General features: G+C 41.5%; 1 protein-coding gene across 1 annotated transcript in view; it reads left to right on the plus strand.

Annotated features, from left to right (window-relative positions):
- Positions 1 to 14,247, plus strand: part of CHST9 (carbohydrate sulfotransferase 9) — a 280,856-nt gene that overhangs the window by 113,654 nt on the left and 152,955 nt on the right. The window lies entirely within an intron of this gene.

Raw genomic sequence — 14,247 nt, forward strand, 5'->3', positions numbered from 1 at the left:
TGTTGATAGGGGTGTGTGTGCGCTTAGTTGCTTCAGTCATGTCCCACTCTCTGTGAGCCTAAGGACTGTAGCTCATTAGGATCCTCTGTTCATGGGAGTCTCCAGACAAGAATACTGGAGGGAGTCGCCATGCCCTCCTCCATGGGATCTTCCTGACCCAGGGATCGAACCCATGTCTCCTGCATCTCCTGCATGGCAGGTGGATTCTTGACCCACTGAACCACCTGCGCAGCTCATATTGATTGGTACATCAATAATTCTTGCTATCAGAATAGAAAAGGAGTTGTTTTTATTATCTTTCAACGTGTAACAAAGTATGCCAAAACTTAGTGGTATAAAACACATGTATTTTGCTTGCAGTTTTGTAGGTTAGGAATTTGTAAAATTCCTGGGCAATCTGCCTGCTCCATGTGGTGTTCACTGAGGTGCCTGGAGTTGGAAAATCCACGTCCAGGGTGGCGTCATCACCGCACATGTTTGGCACCTAGGCTGGCGTGGCTGGCGCAGTAGCTCTTGGTCACTTTTGGTTCAGGCAGTTTGCTTTCCACTGGGCCTGTAGGTATGGCTGGCTTGAGCTTCCTCACAGCATGGTGGTCTTTAGGCTCTCTAACCTCTTATGCTGTGACTGGCTTTTCTCAGAGCAAATATCAAAGACTTGGGAAGTGGGAGCTACCTGATTTCCAAGTCGCAAGCCCAAAAGCTGGCAGTTCCAGGGTAATCTACTCTTTAAGCAGTTTATGAAGGCCTGGACAGTTCAGTAGAAAGAAAATCAACTCCACCTCTTAAAGCAAGGTCATTGTTATTCTAGCACAGGAGTATGAAGTGAGTGAAGTGAAAGTTGCTTGGTTGTGTCTCTTTGCGACCCCACAGACTAAATAGTCCATGGAATTCTCCAGGCCAGAATACTGGAGTGGGTAGCTGTTCCCTTCTCCAGGGAATCTTCCCAACCCAGGGATCGAACCCAGGTCTCCTGCATTGCAGGCAGATTCTTTACCAGCTGAGCCACCAGGAAACCCCAATAAGTATATTATGAATATATTCTTTAGTTTGCAAAATGATTCACTCCTGTTTCTTTTATGTAATGAAGATTCCAAGGACATCTAGAATATTCTGTCACTTAAGAATAGTTATTCACATCTAATGTACAAGAAACATGTTACTGTACAAAAGGAAAGTACAAGTGCACACATCTCTGCTTTGGTCAGTAACTGAAGCGTATGTTAGTAAAACTAGCTTTCCCGTTTTTCAGAGGTGTTTAACACCTGGCTATCACTGGGTTTGGTTTTTATTTTTATTTTCCTAATCTGACTTCAGCATCTAAAAGTCTACCAAAAAAACTTCTGTGCCAACAAAAAACTGCTTCAAAAATGAGGTTCTGAATATCAGAAGGTACTCTAAGATTTAATTCACCTGGGCCAGTGTTGGGACTCTGAAAGGAACTATTAATTGTCACTTTAATTATGTGCTTGTTAAGTGGATAAGTGGGAAGATGTTCTGTACTTGAAAATTTCCAAGAGAACATAAAACTGTTGTTTCTCCTACAGCTTTTCCTATTTCTCTGCAGAGGGGTCAGCCCAGGAAAAATCTTTGAGTATTCAGTTCTTCTCAGGCTTTCTCCACACGATGATGGATGGCAGACCTCAGGGCTGGGGAGCACAGATGGAGTGTCAGCCCTGCCAAGGCAGACAGCCAACCTCGGAGGCCCAGATCTATTGGTACTGATATGTTTCCGAAGGGCCAGTTTCTGCGGCTCAGTCCACACTGTCTGGCACTCACAGCAGGCAGTGTGCTCATAACGACTCTCTCTACCTAAGCATCCTAGCGACACATCAACTCAGCACATAGAAATGGATGAAAGAGCAAGTGGAGTTTATCTAATCTTGGAGGGTGGCAGAGGGTCCACAGCAGCACAGAGGCTCATCACAGTGTTTACTGAGGCCAGTACCCTTTCAGCATCAGCAGAAATCCAGATGTCAATAATAAACTCCTGCCTTTATATACAACTGACCAAACAGAAACCACACAGTTTTTAACAGCCGTTTTTAAAACTTTTCATTTTATATTGGAGTAAATGCATGCACAGGGCTTCCCTGGTGGCTCAGATGGTAAAGAATCTGCCTGCAGTGGCAGGAGACCTGGGTCCGGAAGATCCCCTGCAGAAGTAAATGGCAACCTACTCCGGTATTCCTGCCTTGGGGAATTCCATGGACAGAGGAGCCTGGAGGGCTACACTCCATGGGGTAACAAAGAGTTGGACACGACTGAGTGACTGATACTTTCACTTTTCAAATGCATGTATGCATAGTTGATTAACAGTTGTGTTCATTTCAGGTGTACAGCAGAATGATTGCATTATACACATATATGTATCTACTCTTTTTCAACTTCTCTTCCCATTTAGGTTGTTACATGACATTGAGCAGAGTTCCCTGTGCAATACAACAGGTCTTTGTTGTTTTTTGACTTTCTGGTCTTTACAGCGGCGCCTCTGTTCCTGCCCTATAGTATAGTACTTAAAATAGTACTATTTGTACAATTTCTTTAGGTATTATTGAAGGATAGTATTTGCCTACCTAACTAAAGAAACCTTTGAATCTTGGAAAAGTCAAGTTGCTTGTTCAAGATCTTACTGTTTGTTTCAAGGAGTAAGTTCTGGCAGTGTTGCTCAGCTACTATATCGTGTCTAACTCTTTGCGAACCCATGAACTGCAGCACACCAGGTTTCCCTGTCCTTTACCATCTCCCAGAGTTTGCTCAGACTCATGTTCATTGAGTCTATCTCATCCTCTGTTCCCACCTTCTTCCCTTGCCCTCAGTCTTTCCCAGCATCAGGGTCTTTTCCACTGAGTCAGCTCCTCCCATCAGGTGGCCAAAGTATTGGAGCTTCAGCATCAGTCCTTCCAGTGAACACTCAAGGTTGATTTCCTTTAGGACTGACTGGTTTGATCTCATTGCAGTGCAAAGGATTCTCAAGAGTCTTCTCCAACACCACAATTTGAAAGCATCAGCTCTTCAGTGCTCAGCATTTTGTATGGTCCAACTCTCACAACCATACATGAGTATTGGTAAAACTATAGCTTTGACTAGATGGACCGTTGTCAGCAAAGTGATGTCTCTGCTTTTAATATGCTGTCTAGGTTTGTCATAGCTTTTCTTCCAAGGAGGAAGTATCTTTTTTTTTTTTTTAATTTTAAAATCTTTAATTCTTACATGCATTCCCAAACATGAACCCCCCTCCCACCTCCCTCCCCACAACATCTCTCTGGGTCATCCCCATGCACCAGCCCCAAGCATGCTGCACCCTACGTCAGACATGGACTGGCGATTCAATTCTTACATGATTAATTCCATGCCTACAGTCACTATCCACAGTGATAGTGATTTTGGAGCCCAAGAAGATAAAATATGTCACTGTTTCCACGTTTTTGCCATGATCTTAGTTTTTTTAATGTTTAGTTTCAAGTTCTTTTTCATTCTTCTCTTACCCTCATCAAGAGGCTCTTCAGTTCCTCTTTGCTTTCTGCCATTAGAGTGGTATCATCTGCTTATCTCTGGCATTGAGATCCTCTGGTTTCTAGAAAAGCTCTCCCTTTCTATTTAGGTCACATTAGACCGCTGACAGTTCCATAGCTGCTGGTCAATGCCAGATGTGGGCAGGGATTTGGACCACACACCCTGGGCTCTAATATCATGTCATCTGAGCTTGCAACTGGGGAGAGTCTTGCCATGTCAGTGTGTGTTTCATCAAACCAGTTTGTATTTGGAAAGAGTTACAACATGAGGAGGAGAGAAGAGGAATTCACCAAAGTAAAAGGCTATTTCTCACTTAGAAATTCTAAGGGAGAGCAAGAGAGACGGAAGAGATGGTAAAAATATCAAGAAACTCTCCAAGGCTGAACTTTATAATATTTGTGTAAACAAAACCACTGACCTTGAGAATATTTAGAAATATTGTATGTTACCAGGGAACACCTGACATGGAACATTCATAAAGAGAAGCACCTGGCGACACGTTACATTGCTGTTTCCCAGGAAGTGAAGTGAGAACCTTATACATGTAATTGCGTTATGCCCTCAAAACATTTGGGGTTGTTATTAAAGTATATTTAATTTAAATATAAATTAAATTATGTTATTATTAAAATTTTGTTTAATCACAATTACCCTAAGTAGGAACTAGTATTAGCCCCAGTTCCAGATAAATACAATTTAAAGAGGGTAAATAAATCACATTGATTAAGCAGAAGAGCCCTTCACCATTCTACCGACCTGCCCCAAGTTGGAGAAGGCAATGGCAACCCACTCCAGTACTCTTGCCTGGGAAATCCCATGGACAGAGGAACCTGGTAGGCTGCAGTCCATGGGGTCGCTAAGAGTCGGACACAACTGAGCGACTTCACTTTCACTTTTCACTTTCATGCATTGGAGAAGGAAATGGCAACCCACTCCAATATTCTTGCCTGGAGAATCCCAGGGATTGGGGGAGCCTGGTGGGCCTGCCGTCTATGGGGTCGCACAGAGTCAGGACACGACTGAAGCGACTTAGCAGCAGCAGCCCCAAATTACTTATATTGCTCAGAAAAAGTGCAAATCTCTGGGTTCATAGTCTAATCATGCTAGTCACTAACTGGAATCTTGAGACTGTTTCAAAAAATATTCTGAGACTCTTTCTCCACTGGAAAATGGAAGTGATTTTCATCTACTCCATGAATTGCTGAGTGAGAAATTGGTATGCAGTGAGGGAAGCTTGATGAGATTCCATGACAGACTTCATTACACACTAATGGAAGAAGCTAGAATAAAAAGTATGTTTGGAGATTAGTCTATGTCTGATTGTAAAATTACAGGATGTATGTCACGTGTGTTTGTGTGTGTGTGTTGATCACTCAGTCATGTCCAAGTCATGTCTTTGCAATCCCACGGACTGTAGCCCTCCAGGCTCCTCTGTCCATGCACTTCCCCAGGCAAGAATACTGGAATGAGTTGCCATTTCGTTCTCCATTATGTCACATATGTGTAATGCATTGTATGTATGTATATGCATGAAGTGAACATTACTCAGTTGGGTCTGACTCTTTGCAACCTCATGGATGGTAGCCTTCCAGTCCCCTGTGTCCATGGATTCTCCAGGCCAGAATACTCGAGTGGGAGGCCGTTCCCTTCTCCAGGGCATCTTCCCAACTCAGGGATCGAACTCAGGTCTCCCACATTGCAGGCAGATTCTTTACCATGTGAGTCACCAGGGAAGCCCCCAATATATATATACATGCACACACACATATATATGTGTATACCTACTATTTTTATAAGTGAGAAATCTATATTCAGGTCAAGAAGCAACAGTTAGAACTGGACATGGACAACAGACTGGTTCCAAATCAGGAAAGGAGTACGTCAAGGCTGTATATTGTCACCCTGCTTATTTAACTTATGTGCAAAGTACGTCATGAGAAATGCTGGGCTGGATGAAGCACAAGCTGGAATCAAGATTGCCGGGAGAAATATCAGTAATGCAGATATACAGATAACACCACCCTTATGGCAGAAAGCAAAGAAGAACTGAAGAGCCTTTTGATGAAAGTGAAAGAGGAGAGTGAAAAAGTTGGCTTAAAACTCAACATTCAGAAAACTGAGATTATGGCATCTGGTCTCATCACATCATGGCAAATAGATGGGGAAACAATGAAAACAGTGAGAGACTTTATTTTGGGGGGGAGCTCCAAAATCACTCCAGATGGTGACTGCAGCCATGAAATTAAAAGACGCTTACTCCTTGGAAGGAAAGTTATGACCAACCTAGACAGCATATTAAAAAGCAGAGACATTACTTTGCCAAAAAATGTCAGTCTAGTCAAAGGTATGATTTTTCCAGTGGTCACGTATGGATGTGAGAGTTGGACTATAAAGAAAGCTGAGCACTGAAGAATTGATGCTTTTGAACTGTGGTGTTGGAGAAGACTCTTGAGAGTCCCTTGGACTGCAAGGAGATAAAACTAGTCCATCCTAAAGGAAATCAGTCCTGAATATTCACTGGATGGCCTGATGCTGAAGCTGAAGCTCCAGTACTTTGGCCACCTGATGGGAAGAACTGACTCATTGGAAAAGACGCTTATGCTGGGAAAGATTGAAGGTGGGAGGAGAAGAGGACGACAGAAGATGAGATGGTTGGATGGCATCATCGACTCAATGGACATGAGTTTGAGTAAGCTCGAGGAGTTGGTGATGGACAGGGAATCCTGGCATGCTGCTATCCATGGGGTCACAAAGAGTCGGACACGACTGAGCGGCTGAACTGGAAACATACATGGGCTTCTCTGGTGGCTCAGACAGTAAAGACTCTGCCTGCAATGTGGGAGCCCCGAATTCGATCCTTGAGTCGAGAGATTCATACAACTATATGTGTGCACAAAATTTTCTTTTCAGTAGAAGTGACATGAGATACTGAGATGTGATACAAATGCCCTGCTCATTATTGGTGAGACATCATTGGATTGCCACATATGTACCTGTGGTTTTACAAAAGATGAGAAGCAATCACCTCAATCTTGGAAGTAGTTCTATACTTCAGCACTGAAATGTAATATATAAATGGATATATATTATGTGTTTAATATTTTCCCATGACGTCATATAACACCAAGCCTAAAATAGAGTGACAAATTCATAGTAGGTACTAAATAAATTGGAAAAGACCCTGATGCTGGGAGAAATTCCAGGCATGAGGAGAAGGGGATGACAGAGGATGAGATGGTTGGATGGCATCACTGACTCAGTCAGTGGGCATGAGTTTAAGCAGACTCTGGGAGATGGTGAGGGACAAGGAAGCCTGGCATGCTGCAGTCCATTGGGTCGCAAGGAGTCAGACAAAACTTACCGATGGAACAACAACAACTAAATAAATACTAATCTACTAAAAAAAAGTTCAGAATCTGAAGGTCTTTCTGACATTCTGCTCCTGAAATACTATGATCAGGTACTTAGCAGTTAAAATAAGCAGTTAATTCATTCAAGCAAACAATTTGATAAATAATAGGCAGCTAGTTTTTTAAGTCTATACAAATATTTTTAAAAATAATTTATTTAAGCTAACTTTCAAACCTAGAGACTGATTAAGTATAGCTTATGGATCAATATTGCACTCCTTACTCCTCCCTACTTTTTCACCCCAAGTATTTTTTGTTCTCTCATTATTTATTTGCCACTAGTACGTCAGTGATTTGGCAAAGTTATTTAAGAAATTTCTACCATGTTTTCTTACCCGAAAATAGGTTTAAAATTCATAATACATAATTATGTATTTGTAAACATAATAAAATATTCATAATATATAATACAAGCCTCATAATACTGTGAAGATAAAATAATTAACATGTATAATGTGCTGATAACAGCAGTGAGCACATAGATACTGTTTAATAAACATTAGCTACTGTTATTAGCATGATTACAATAATAGAACTCTGTTAATACCACTTAGAAAAATAATGGAAGTAAAATTCAAGTTGTTTCTGCTTTCAGTTGAAATATAAGAGATAGGTAGGTAGAAATAGATAGATAGTATATCGATAAACAGATAGTGTTTATCTTCTCCTTTTCCAGTATGGTGTGTGTGTATATACACATCTTGTACACACACCGTACTGGAAAAAGGAGGAGAAAACAGAAAAGAACAAGTTTTGGGGAAATCCTCTATGATTTGTTCCCAGGGTTAACATAGCCATAGGTACCAGTGGTTAAGACAAGAAGTCAATCCATCTAACACCAAAGTCGGCATTTATTTCACTATATCATGCCGTTTCCTCTGGGAAGAGATTGACAAAGAAAATCTTGCATTTAGGTGAATTTTATATATTCATGTTCCAAAGATAAGCCAGAATTTTTGGAATACTAATATCCAAAACAACAGTAATTTTTTTAGAGATACTGATAAAAGTATTTTTTTCTCCCATTACCCAAGTACATATTCTGTAGATTACTTTTCTCATAAGTCTTTCATTAAGATAGCTAAACATGGCAATAGTGGTGACCTGGGGTTTAGGTTATCTCTGCAAATCAACTAGCACTGTAACCTAGTAACCCCACCTCTCCCGGAGGCATCCAACGCGAGTAAATCTTAAAGCCCCTTCTCTAAAGTAAACAAAATTAAAACCCTACCTCCTTCCACTTTTCCTAAGAAGTAAAAAAGTACTATAGATTCTCATTATCTAGAAATATTGCCAGCATTTTTCCATTAAAAGCTAAGTGAAACAAAACGGTATTAAAAAAAAATTCGTAAGAGTTCACATTATATTATCTGATAGCTGTGCTACTCTCCCTGCCCTTTCTACTCTTTTTTTTAAATGAGAGCGTGTGCACAGTAATTTTCCTTGTCATGATTCTATGCCTCCTTCATAGTGCATTTTGCCAAAGAAACATCGGACATAAATGAACATTCTCAGGTATCCTAGCAACAGGATGTGATTAATAATACCTCTCAGAGCAGGGCAGATAAAATGCCTGTGAGTGAACGCACACTCAGAATTGGTGACTGAGAAATTGGTGTGCAGTAGGGAAGCTTGATAAGATTTTATGACAGACTTTTACACATCGATGGAAGCAGGTAGAAGAAAGGGCATATTGTGGAGATGAGACTATGTCTGGTTGTAAAATTACAAGATGTGTCACAGGTACATATATGTAATGCCTTATACGTATGTGTACATATTGACATACATTGCATATGTATGTGCATTTGTGTACATATATATACATGTATACCCACTGTTTGTGTATATGCATACACACAAATACCTATGTATGTATGCACAACATTTTCTTTTCATTAGAAGTGACATAAGATTCTGAGTCGTGATACAAATGCCCTGCTCATCATTGGTGAGTCATCACTGGCTAGGCATTTATGTGCATGTTGTTTGAAAAGACCAGAAACCATTACTTCAGTTAAGGAACTACTTCCGTAATGAAGTACTGAAATGTGCTACAAGTGGGTATATACTTAATGTTTCTCCTTGAAACCGTATTAACACCATGTCTAAAACAGCTTTAAAAAATATCGACTCAGTTTATATAAATAAATCATCATGAGATGAGACATTTTAATTTCAACGAAATACATTTTCTCAGAAAAAAGTTAGACCCTTCAAATGCCATTTTTATGAGATTACCGTCCATTTTGGTTCCTCACAGGTGAAATCCTATATCCAGTTTAAGACAGAAGTAAAGGTGCGCACAATACTTTAATGTTTTGTTCTTCAAGTAGAATCTCTGGTCCAATAAAGCACAACTAGGGCAAAATGCATGTTCATTATTCTGAAAGCCTCTCAATGTATCACCTACTTTTCTAATGTAATAGTTTTCTAGGTTGTCAGTTGTAATGTAAATACTTGGTAAAAGCTCTGTTCTTGGTTATACTTGCACTCAGTGTTAGCAGCACTAAAACTGATTTTGTGTCCTTTAGCATTTAAGGAGGGTTGGGATATTAAACAACTCTATGTCCACTCAATCCCAAGCATCTGTGCTCCAGGCACTGTGAGGCATAAGGAGACAGAGAGAGGCAAGCATATATCTCTTACCCTAAAGGAAAACACAGTCAAGTTGGGAAATAAACATGCAACTGATTATAAACCAAGCACTGGGGTTAGTGCTGTAGCAAAGGAACAAATGAAAGGCTAAAGTGAAAGTGAAAGTTGCTCAGTCGTGTCCAACTCTTTGCAGCCCCATGGACTGTATGGTTTTTCCAGGCCCAGTTACTGGAGTGGGTAGCCTTTCCCCTACTCCAGGGGATCTTCCCAACCCAGGGATCGAACCAGGGTCTCCTGCATTGCAGGCTGTTTGTTTACCAACTGAGCTATGAGGGAAGCCAAAGGCTAAAGGAGCATAGAAAGAAGGGCAATTAATTTTGCAGGGGATGGGAAACTAGGGGGAGTGACACAAAGCCAGAGACAGCACAGAAGGGCCTGCATCTGAGCTAAGCTCTGAAGGATGAATAGAGTTTTGATGGGCAGGAAGGACATTATCGGATGTTCCAGGAAGTAGAGACATGCACAGGGAGCTGGAGGGGGAGGTCCAATTCCTGGTATATTGGTCAGTATTCTGTACGGTGTTTCAGGGGTTGTAGCAGAAGGTAGGTCATGACCAAGCCTTCCAGGGTCATCAGTTTCATATGAGAGAAAGTGTATTTTAATCTTTAACAGGGATCGGACCACAAAGGATGGAAAAACCATCCATAAAATTGATGAAATCAGTTGGGAGCCTATAGAAAATAACCCCAGGAAGAATTATCAAGTTTATGAACCAGGTCAGTGGCAGTGAGAAAGGAGAGGTCAGCTCTGAAAGGCCCTGTAGAGAGAACAGAATGGTCCGAGGGTGAGTGAATGGCAGGAGCTGATGAGTCTTAGGTTTTATGTCTGGTTGCCTGAGCAGGATAGCACAAAAGATAAGCAGTTTTGGAGGGGAATATAATGATTTAAGTTAAGGACTTTTGTGAAGTAGAAAATGCAGATATAGATATTTCCAGTGGACCTAACACCTAGGTAGATTTTGGAGCTAAAGATGTAGGTCTCGGCATCATCTCTTTCCAGTGATGGTGAACACCAGTGATGGTGAACACTGAGAGATAAAATTACCCATACAGAGCAAGATAAAGAGACTTAAAAAGAAACCTAGAGGGTTATCTACAGTTAGGTGGTATAATCTCTGTGTCTCTTGATAAATGTAAGATTGTCTTATTTATCCAGTGTTTATTTTTCTAATGTGAAGTTTAGTGTATATGTAACTAAGAACAGAAATCTGTTTCCTGTACCAGAACTAATACCATAATAAAACTAATACATAACATTTATATAGAACACCACAGTTTACAGACCCCTTTCATATGACATAAGGGCAGAGAACTGTTTGAGATCTCAGTGAAAAATCGTTATCAGCAATGCCTTCCAGCCTCACTTCTGAAACCTGGAATGCCAGTATTTTGTAAAAATCCTCCATTTCCTGCTGGCTCTGCATATGAAATTACTTCATCCTCACAACATTCCAGATAAGCAGGCTCTGATCTCTACTTTACAAATGAGAAAGGCAGGGAGACTGATTGATCTGCAAAAATTAACATCCTTGAATGTATATTCCCTGTGGCTCAGTCGGTAAAGAGTCTGTCTGCAATGCAAGAGACCCAGGTTCAATTCCTGGGTCAGGAAGATCCCCTGGAGAAGGAAATAGCAACCCACTCCAATATTCTTGCCTGGAGAATTCCATGGAGAGGAGCCTGGTGGACTACAGTCCATGGGGTCACAAAGAGTCAGACACAGTGGAGTGACTAACACACACACACACATGCATATTCTATTAAATGATAAATTAACCCAAACTTTCATAATAAAATTACCCCATAAGTATTAGTTGTGTATTACTGAATGACAATTTACCCAAAACTTAGCAGTTGAGAGCAGCAGCAGACATTTTTCATGTCACAGTTTCCGTGGGGAACTCTGGAGTGACTGATTGGGTGGTTCTGAGTCAGGGTCTCCCATGAAGTTACAGTCAAGATGTGCTGAGCTGCAACCATGTGAAGGTTTGACTGGGGCTGCAGAAGGGGCTGCTCATTAGCCTGGCAAGTTGATGAAGACTGCTGGCAGGAGGCCTCAGTTTCTCAATGGCTGCTAACTGGAAGCCTCAGTTGCTCATTGGCCCTTCCGGAGGCCTTAATTCTTCATTGGCTATTAGCTAGAGGCCTCAGTTGCACATTGGCTGTTCTGGAGTTCTCCCTTCCTCATTGGCTATTGACAGGAGGTCTCAGTAATATTGACAGGAGGCCTCAGTTTTTTGCCGCATGGGTCTCTCCTTTGGAAGAGTGTCTTCTTAACATATTATCTGGTTTCTCTCCAAGGAAGTAATCTGAGAGAGAACAAAACAGAAGCCATAATGTTTTTTGAGGTACAGCCTTGGAAATCACATTATTTCTACAAAATCCTACTGGTTATACAAGTCAATCTGATTCAGTGTGGGAGCAGACAACACAAGGATACAAATGCCTGGAGAAGAGAAGATCATCGGATCACCTTCGAGACTGTCTACCATAACCCATTCTTTACCTTCAGTACTTTCATTGTGAGCCTTCAGGATTTATGACTCATACAAGTTAAAGACTCTCAAAGGAAAATAATTTTTTTAATTATTTTAATTATTTTTTTAATAATTCAGGACTTGAATAACATTTTTGTAAAAATTCAGGAAAATATTTGAGGCCCTTAGTATACAAAAATTTATAATCAAAAGTACATAGTGGCTTGCCCAATAAAATTCTTGAATGAGGAGATACCCCATCACACTTGGTAATGAATGAAACCTTTAAATGTGCTATTCATGCCATTTATCTATTTGAATCATTCATTGAAACAAATTGCATCAAACAAGTCCTCTGAAAATCACTCAAATGAATAGAACATGAAATTAATCAGGATGCCAGTTAAATAAATTCTCCCCTTTGGGCAGCTACACAAGGGAAGGCTTATATGTTTTCTACCTTATAGTTTAAAGGCCTTGTAGGAAGTTTACATGCAGCTTCCATAACCTCTCAGTAAGCAGCTCCATCTGTGAAAAGTTAATAACTAACAAGAAAGTGATGGCTAGAAGGGTAGCCTTTACCTACCCATCACAGAATCAAGGCTCTCAACTCAACAGGGGTGTTTACACACACCATTGCCCTGGTGCCAACCTTCTGACCTAAGCTCATAAACATGCTAAGGTATCCCAGAAACCTGACTTAACTCCAGCTCAAACTATCACCCCATCTCACTCATGTTTGGCAAGTATCATGGACAAGTCATTTCCTCCTCAGCCTCATCTTCCTCATCACCCACTACCCTATAGACCTTCAAGGCCTCTTGTGTTCCCCACCCTCTCTCTGCTAAAACTTCTCTCTCACAGTCTAGCAACAACCTCGTGAACTCAGCTGCTTTGGACGCTTTTGGTAGCCCCACTCCATACTTCCTAAAACTTTATTTGTGGTACCTGACTCTGTTCGGTTGGTCTCGTGGAGCTCTGCTTCCTCTGTCTTCTCGTCATCCTCCATCACAAAGCACAAATCACGTTTTTTGCTTCTTGGTCCCTGTCTTCAGTCTGGCCCCCTGTTCTGTCTGCCTGTATATTTCCATTTCCCCTTTCAGCTCTAGCCACTTTCTTAATGTGGCCATTTTCTACGCTGTATTTTCAATTCCAATTGCCCTCCCAAGCTCCAAGTCCCTGTAGCACTTCACACTCATTAAGCCTAAAACTGAACTCATCATTCCCATGTCCCTATCATGTTTACCGTTTCCCTGAATTGCATCACCACACCCAGAGACACCTAGATAGCCATTCATTTTGACCTTTCCTTTTCCCTTGCACTTCACAGTTTGTAGACCCCTGGGCCCTGTGAGCTCTGCCTTCCTGCCGTCTCCTCTCTGCATCCATCACTTCCCTCCTCTCTCCCCCCACTGACATACTCAACCTCTGGCCCAACTTCTCAGATAGCCCTTCTCCTATGCAAAACTCTGTTCATTTGAGTTCTTAAGGCAAGTCCTAAAGGTGACCCTTCTTGCTCAAGTAGCCCTGTCCTACAAAACCCATAGGTCTTCCCAGGTGGCACTTGTAGTAAAGGATCTGCCTGCCAATGGGATTTCAGACAGTAAAGAGTCCGCCTGCACTACGGGAGACCCTGTTTTGATCCCTGGGTCAGCAAGATCCCCTGAAGAAGGAAATGGCAACCCACTCTAGTATTCTTGCCTGGAAAATCCCATGGATGGAGGAGCCTGGTGGGCTACAGTCCATAGGGTCACAAAGAGTCAGACGCGACTGAGTGACTTCACTTTCACTTTGCCATTGTAGGAGACGTAAGAAACACATGCTCAGTGCCTGGGTTGGGAAGGTCCCCTGGAGGAAGGCATGGCAACCCACTCCAGTATTCTTGCCTGGAGAATCCCAGGGACAAAGGAACCCCACTGGCTACAGTCCATAAGGTCACAGACTCAAACAGGAATGAAGTGACGTAGCATGCGTGTATGCATGCACAGAACCCATACTATTTCTTTGGTCAAGAATCAATCCTTTCCTGATTTAAAATTCCCCAAATTACATATGTTTTCAAGGTTCAAATCAAATACTGTTTTCTCCATAACTTCATGGGCACCCCTTTATTTCTTAAAACTAACCATTTCACCCTCTAATATTTTAAACATTTATACCATGGACAGAGGAGCCTGGTGGGCTACAGTC

This window comes from Capra hircus, chromosome 24 (assembly GCF_001704415.2).
Source record: "Capra hircus breed San Clemente chromosome 24, ASM170441v1, whole genome shotgun sequence".
Taxonomy (NCBI): domain Eukaryota; kingdom Metazoa; phylum Chordata; class Mammalia; order Artiodactyla; family Bovidae; genus Capra; species Capra hircus.